A 7903-nucleotide genomic window follows, 5' to 3' on the forward strand; every position below is an offset into this window, starting at 1 on the left:
CACTCCCATGTTGCAACATCTTCTAATGTGAGTCATCAACATAAAAAGGTTATTTGACGATGAGCCAGAATTGATGCTCAAAGGGTTTGTAGTGTCTACCAAACCTAGATTTATGCGTTGTACTAGCTACTAAGATTGCCGTTATGTTATGAATATACTAGACGATCCGCTGCGTCCATAAGCAATGTTATCCGGGTAATTGTGAAAGATCTCAAAGTATTTCTAATTTACTAGCAGAGCATTTCACAATTGTTTTTACACAAACTTCATGTTTACATACATATACAAAACACTTTTTTAGTTGCATACACATAAGTTAATACCTATACAAACATTTTTATCGCCAGAACAGGTGCATGCGACTCCCGGTGTGCCTCCTTCCCCTGTTTTTTTATGCCGATCGCGAGACATGAAGGGATGCCCATATCGTTTCATTTCTAGCTTACCCATTTGAAGCCGCCTACTTTCATGCAAATGCCATGGAGAAGTTGGTAGCAGGTTGTTTAGTTTTGCCTTAGCTATTGGTGTGATTTTGTTGTCTATTTTGTGTGTGTACCAAATGAGCCTACTAGAAGCAAATGAGTAGGCCATTTCACACTGGATCATTTTTGTGATAGAGAAGAGGAATAACAATGCTGCTAAACGCAATTGAGTTCAAGGAATAAAAGCAAAATATAGATAAACTAGACGAGATACTTGAATATTAGCTGGAAATTTGCTTCCAGTAGCGTATCATACATGGAGATGGAGATGGAGATGAAAACCATCCATCCTGATAGGACTTGGGGCCCTACCAGGACATTCTCTCAGATTGTAGGGGTGGAAGGAGGGCGGACATGGAGGACGCCAGCGCTGGGGCGCCGTCGTTGCGGAAGGGAGAGATAGAGAGAGATGGCGCATGAGGTGCGACTAGTCAATGGCACCCTTGATAAAATTGCGGAAAGGCCTCTTTCTGCCATTGAGATTGAGCAAAAAATGCATCTAAATGAGAAGATTGCCCGCCTTTTACGCGAGGAAAATATTAAATGGTACCAACTTGGCAAGGCCGACTTTCTTGTTCAAGGTGATGTGAATACATAATACTTCTAAATTTTAGCCAATGGCACGCATAGAAAGAAACGTATTTTCGCTCTTGGCTAGGACGAAGACCGTATCGAGGGGGTGTACCACTAAGAAACTTCGTTACTAAATACTACAAAGAGCTTTTTGGACCTTCAGCTGAAAGTCTGTTTGTGTTGGATGAGTCTATTACTCATGACATCCCTCAAGTTTCGAAGGCAGAAAATGATTTTTTAACCTCTCCATTCAGTAAGGAGGAAATCCGGACAACGATGTTTCAAATGGAACACAACAAGACCTTCGGCCACATGACTTTCCGACAGAGTTTAATCAATGTGTTTTGAGATATGATTAAGGTGGACTTGGTCCAGTTGTTTAACCAACTACATACCGAAAACCTTGACATTAGTCGTTTAAACTTTGGGGAAATTATTCTACTGCCCAACACTAAGGAGGCTAGTCGTATTCAACAATATCGATAGATCTGCTGAAAGGATCCAGATGGACCTAGAGGGGGTGAATAGGTACAATTACAAATTTTAATTGTTACTTAGCAATTTTAGGCAATATTGCGGAATATGAATGTGAGCCTAACAATTGCAAAGGTGATAGGTGTACTATGTGAGCTAAGCAAAACTAAAAGTAAGTAGATAGACAAGCACACTTGATACAAGTACTACAAGTAATACCACAAAGACAAATAACCACAAGTAGAAAGTTAGGGTTACACTACTGGAATTCCTATATTTGCCGTCAGCCAGCGGACGGCGAAGAACCTCTTTACCGTGTGTTGGCAAAAAACAGACGGTAAAGAGGAGGCTGATGGCAAAATAAATATTTGCCATCAGCCACCTCTTTGCCGTCTGCTGACAGACGGCAAAGGTAGGGATGGCCGACGGCAAAGCTGTCCCACCCCACCCCTCCTCTCTCCCCATCCCACCCCGGCCCCACCCACCCCTTTGCCGTCTGCCTGAGCAGCTTTGCCGTCCGTGGCTGACGGCAAAGGGGATCAGTGGCAGACGACAAAGGAGATGGACCCCCGAAAAGTTAACGGTCGCCGCGCGCCTACCTCTCTCCTCTCTCCCACGCACTCTCTCTCTCTCCCACGCGCTCTCTCTCTCTCTCCCACGCACGCCCTGCGCCCCCCCATGCGGGCCTCCTCCTCCTCCCTGCGCCCCCAGCGCCACCGCCGCCCCACCACCGCCGCCTCCCCCCACCTCCCCATCGCCGCCCTGCGACCCCCCCTGCGGGCCTCCTCCTCCTCCCTGCACCCCCAGCGCCGCCGCCGCCGCCGCACCGCCGCCGCCTCCCCCCACCTCCTCACCTACACACCCCACCGCCGCCCTGCGCCCCCCCCTCCACCGCCCTCTCCTCCACCGCCGGAGCTCGGTGAGTCCTTTTTTCCTTTTTTCGTTTAATTCATTAATTAGGTTAGTTAGGTTAGTTGTTAATTACCTATTGTTAGTTAGGTTAGTTAGGTTAGTTGTTAGTGGTTGCGTCCTGGTAATTAGGTTAGTTAGGTTACTTGTTAGTTGTTAGTGGTAATTAGGTTAGTTGTTAGTGGTATTACCCCTCGAGCTAGGTTAGTTGTTAGGTTAGTTGTTAATTACCTACTGTGTGTTAGGTTAGTTGTTAGGTTTGTAGTTGACCGTGTAGAGCCCTCCGGTCACCGCCTATGCTTGCACCAGCCACAACGTTGGGGAACGTCGGTGAGCTTGTCACGCACCTGCCATGGCTACTATGCCATCGAGCTCACGTGCTGCAACAACGATGCTGCTGCAACCACCCCCATGTAGGTCGGTGCAGAAACATTACTGTTGGGACCACCCCCTTCAGGCACCGGTGATATTCGACTTCAACACCGAGGATATTACAACAGCTCGCAATAGTAGTTGTTGCACCGACACGACATCTCGACGACACCCCTGACACCCGTCACGATGCCCCGAAACCCCGACACGACGCCCCGACACGACATCTCGACGACACCCCTGACACCCGACACGATGCCCCGAAACCCCGACACGACGCCCCGACACGACATCTCGACGACACCCCGGCATGAAATATTTTTTTATGGAACCTGGAAAGTTTTATAAAGTAGTATAGGTAACCTGGAAAGTTTTATAGGTAACCTAGAAAGTTTTATAGGTAACCTCGACCCCCGACCCCCGACCCCCGACAACACTCACCCTCGACCCCCGACCCCCTACCCCGACCCCCGACGCCTGCGCCGTGGTGGCCGGTAGCGACTGTTGGGGCAGCCCCCCCAGCGGCGCGGTGGTGGCCGGCCACACCGGCCAGGGAGTGCCCGCGGCGTGGTAGTGCTGCAGCAGCAGCTGCGGTGGCAGTGGCGGCGCCCCTCCGTGGAGTGGCTGGAAGGCCGGGGTGGCCCACGGCAGCGACGGCGGCCCGTAGGTAGTGGGGGCGACGCTCGGCGGCGGGGGTTGGGTCCCAACGGGGCGGTGGTGGTGGTTTGCGGCAGTGGGGCGGTGGTGGTGTTGAGCGGCGGCGGTGGTGGAGGGAGCGACATGATCAGCCTGGAATCTCTGGATACCAAATTGGTAGGACTAGGGTTCCTACCGGGCCTCCGGCGTAGGTTGTAAGGGCAGGGAGGAGGGGAGCGAGGGCTGGAGCGGACGCGCGGGTGAGATGGCGCCGTCGCGGCTAGGGTTAGGTGCGGCGGAGGCTAGGGTTCCGGCTCCTTGGAGAGCCGGGCAACAGAAGATAATATCTATATATTTTAATATTTATTATTCATGTACATATTATTATTCATGTCAGTCATTCAATTTTTTTATGTTGTACTAATTTCTTTTAATCTTTATCATGGCAGGTGTTGAAAGATGGTGGGCGCGGGTCCAGAGCGCTCGACGGGTTCTTCCCAGGCGCCCCGCACGAGGGGTGGTACTTCCCTTCCACCCCTATCTCTCCGTAGAGCCTTGGCAGACAGTCTTTCGACACCAGCCGGGGGTTCTTCTTCGTCGGCGGCATTGCCCGCTGGTAGAGGTGCTGGTCGGGTAGGGAAGAAGGGGAAGGGTACAGGGAGAGGTGGTGGCCGCGGAAGATCCAGGAGGACTGTTGAGCCGTCCTCGCCACCACCACCAGCTCATTCACCCGAGCATAGGACTAGTATGGTCGACCCATTTGCGGAGGAGGCTACGGGGACTCCGGTCCAGGAGCCTGGTGTTCACGGGCATTCGTCCCATGAGACTCCGGTCCAGGAGCAGCCTCGGGTCGAGGTGCATTCGGCCCAGGAGCAGCCGGAGGAGATTACGGTTCCGGAGGCTTCACCCGATGTGGAGAGGTCCGGATGGGAGCCTTGGCCGGATCGTACCGAGTTGCCGGATTGGACCGAGGGTCCGGGTGGCTCAGGGTGCGGGGATGGCGGGGATGAGCTTACGGATAGCGAGGGCGATGTGCAGGTGGACGGGGCCCCGGCTACCGTGTACAAGCGTGGTAGTACACGTCTCCCGGTCGCCCCGGCTACCCGCGAGCAGAGGCCGGTGATAAAACCTGAAGGAGATAGGTAAGTACATTTACCCTTTTTTTAGCTTTTGCCTTCAAGTTTGTTCAAATATCTAATGCGCTGACCTTATCATACTGCAGGGGATGGGTACACCCTCTTGGAGTCCGCAGGCCGAACTCCGTCCTTGGTGTGCTTTGCCGGACAAATTTCCCGGGGTTTGTCACGTTGCCTGGTGAGGGTCAGGTTCCTACACTAGGATTTACCTGCGAGCACTACCAGGCTGCGCAGGCCCCGCCGGAGGAGATTATAGATGGTGTCTTGTGCCACACGAGGGCCGAGATGGTGATCATGAGCTTTTAGGTAAATTATCCTTTTACAGAATCTAAAATTAAGCATATACCTCATTATTGTACTAATCGGTGTTTTCACGTTTGATTGCAGACCTTCTATAGGTGTGAGGATGGATATGAGGAGGCGGCGGCCAGGGTTCTCGAGGTCGAGTGTAGGCGGTTACTACAGAACTTGCGCCACGAGGCTCGGCCGCAGGCTATTCGAGATTACTACGCCACGCGTGGTATTAAGAAGGAGAAGAAGGATTGCCGCGGAAAGTTTCTGAAGAAGGAGCAATACATGAAGGTAATTACCTATTCTTAAGTCCTTCTACGTAGTTTTCTTGATTTCATTCATAGGCGTAGCGCTGAAAATTCTTTCTAATAACTTACAGGTGCCCCCGAGATGGTGTGCGGATAAGATGGATTGTTGGGAGGCGTTGGTTGATGAGTGGTGCACAGGCAGCTGGCGAGCCGTCCACGATAATGCGAAGGATCGGCGTAGCCAAATGGTTGGTGTGCCACACCATCAAGGTAGCGCCAACTTACTTCAGTTTGGACGAAACTGGGTATGTGATTTGCTTCATGATTCATGCAATTCATTCTTATGCTAATATTTTGTTCCTCTCTTTTAGGCGCATCACAATAAGACTGAGATGCCACACTTGTACGACGTTTATGGCATGGCCCATACTGCCTCGTACAAGAAGGCGAAGGCATTCTCTGAGTCTGACCTGGATGATCCCAGTAACTTCACCAACATATCATCCCACCAGAAGCTCGTGGCATACAGGGACGCGGGGAAGGCTACGAAAGGGGATGACTTTAACCCTAGCCAGGAACCTTTGGATCCAGAGCTGGTGATGATATCTGGTGGCGGGAGGCCCCATGGCTCGATAGCCATTGGAGATGGGATAATACGTTGTCCACTCACTCTTCCGGAGATCAAGGCGCGCCAGTCGAGCAACTGTCCTGAGATAACGCGTCGTCCACGGCCAGTCGAACTTGCCATCGAGGTTAGTTGTACGGACTAAGAACACTTTCATCCATTTCATTATGTGTGTCACCATAGATCATTACTGTGGTAACGAGGAATGGTTTTTCAGGCTGCTCTTCAGAAAGAGAGAGCGGCAAACCAGGCTGCTCTTGAGAAAGAGAGATTGGCAAGCCAGGCTGCTCTTGATGAGAGGGACCAGAGCACGACACAATTGCTTGAGGAGGAGAGGGCCCGGAATGAGGCGGGTCAACGGGCCCTGTACGAGATTTTTGTGGTATGTTTTTTTTCACATTAGCCAAATCATGTGTGTAATGTCTGTTTCAATACTAACTAATACGACCCACTCTTCAGGGTCTGTGCGAGAAGAGCGGTCAAGTCCCTCCGCCGATGCCCGTCTTCTCTTCGATTGGCACGATGAGTTTCATTATAAACTAGTATTAATAATTGAGTGTCATCATGCTAACTGAGACATTGCAAAATATCTTTTCTGCAGAATAACTCCCGAGCGGCATCGCACGACCCTTCTCCAGGGCAACCGTCTCCAAACGAAGCCGGCGCGAGCAACCGTGGTGTTTCTCCTCCTTGATGACCACTACGGTAAGTTTCTCCTCCAAACTTAGCTTGTTTTCCTCTAAAATGAGATAATTAGCCAATTTAGCTCCAAGAAGACATAATTAGGTAATTTAGCTCAAAAAAGACATAATTAGGTAATTTAGCTCAAAAAAGACATAAAGAGGAGGAGGAGGAGGAGGCCAAGGCCAATTTGGCGTCCCAGCCGCCAGAATGTCATCGTGAGGGCGTCGAAGTCCCGGATATGCCTGGCGCGTGGCATGCCAGGGCTTGGAATTGGTCGGCGTAGTCCTGGACCGTTGAGGTAAACGGTAAGCGGCCGAGGGCTGCCAGTCGGCTGCCACGGATGGGGGGGGGGGGGGCCAAACCGGAGAAGGCAGAGCTCGCGAAAGCGGTCCCACGGTGGCATGGTGAAAAATTGGAAGCGGGTAATATGGTGAAAAATTGCGGTTGCTCCAAACCTTCTAAAAGAGGCTTCTTGCGACCTGCCCAGAATGCTCAGACATACCTTCGGTTCCAAGAGCTTGTTTATCTTTCGGCTTTTTAAATAAGATAGACCATTACAAAAACAAGGTATAACAATCGACGTTCCTATGAGGATTTTACAACCTGAATACCAAGGGACCAATATTAGAAGAGACCATAATAAGTAAATGCCGGCGCCATCTTTGACTTTTTGGATGGTCGGCGCCGCCATAAACTCGATAACCAGCACCGCGGAGTCAAGAAATTCAACTAAATCGAATCCTAAAATAATATTATTCGAGCACACACGGGACCCACAACAATGAAATTCACACAAGCGACAATCATCCGATCAGAGACTGGAAAAAGGGAAATATATTGATTGGACTACCTATATTGATGCTTTAAATCTGTATTCAGAGCTTTTTTCCAACTACTAGGACTAGTAATTTCAAGTAAAAAATCTCTCCTACGAATATGCTACTGCTCTTACTTTCTACCTGAATCCGAGAATTGGAGCAAGATCTTTACCACACCATAACCGAGTCTCTCCTTGCATCTCTAACCAATACACCAGTCACTACAAATAACTGCTCTCTTTGATTGTATGTACATTTTTGCTTGATGTCTAGATCACGAATCTGGTACATGAAAAAGCCATTCCTTTTCGCTTTCCTTCAACCACTTATTATACTTTTCTCCTGGAAGAGTCAAGCGAAAGCAATTAGTTTAGAAGGAAGGGGAAGACCTAGGGGGCTTACGTCCTCATTTCACTATTATTGCTCCTGCAAGACACGAATCAACTACTTTTTACAATTGACATGGTAGCCCGGAGGTCACTATTATCACAATATCCCTCCTTGTAGGCTTAATGCTATCAATGGTGAATCGATCATTCGCTATCCTTTTTTTGTGAAGAGCTTTTTTGAATGGAAGAAAAGTAATGAAACCCGCGATGGCTACTGAATAACCTCCTTTGATTTTTTTATACTAAACCCTTTGACATTTTTCTTC

This window comes from Hordeum vulgare, chromosome 1H (assembly GCF_904849725.1).
Source record: "Hordeum vulgare subsp. vulgare chromosome 1H, MorexV3_pseudomolecules_assembly, whole genome shotgun sequence".
NCBI lineage: Eukaryota > Viridiplantae > Streptophyta > Magnoliopsida > Poales > Poaceae > Hordeum > Hordeum vulgare.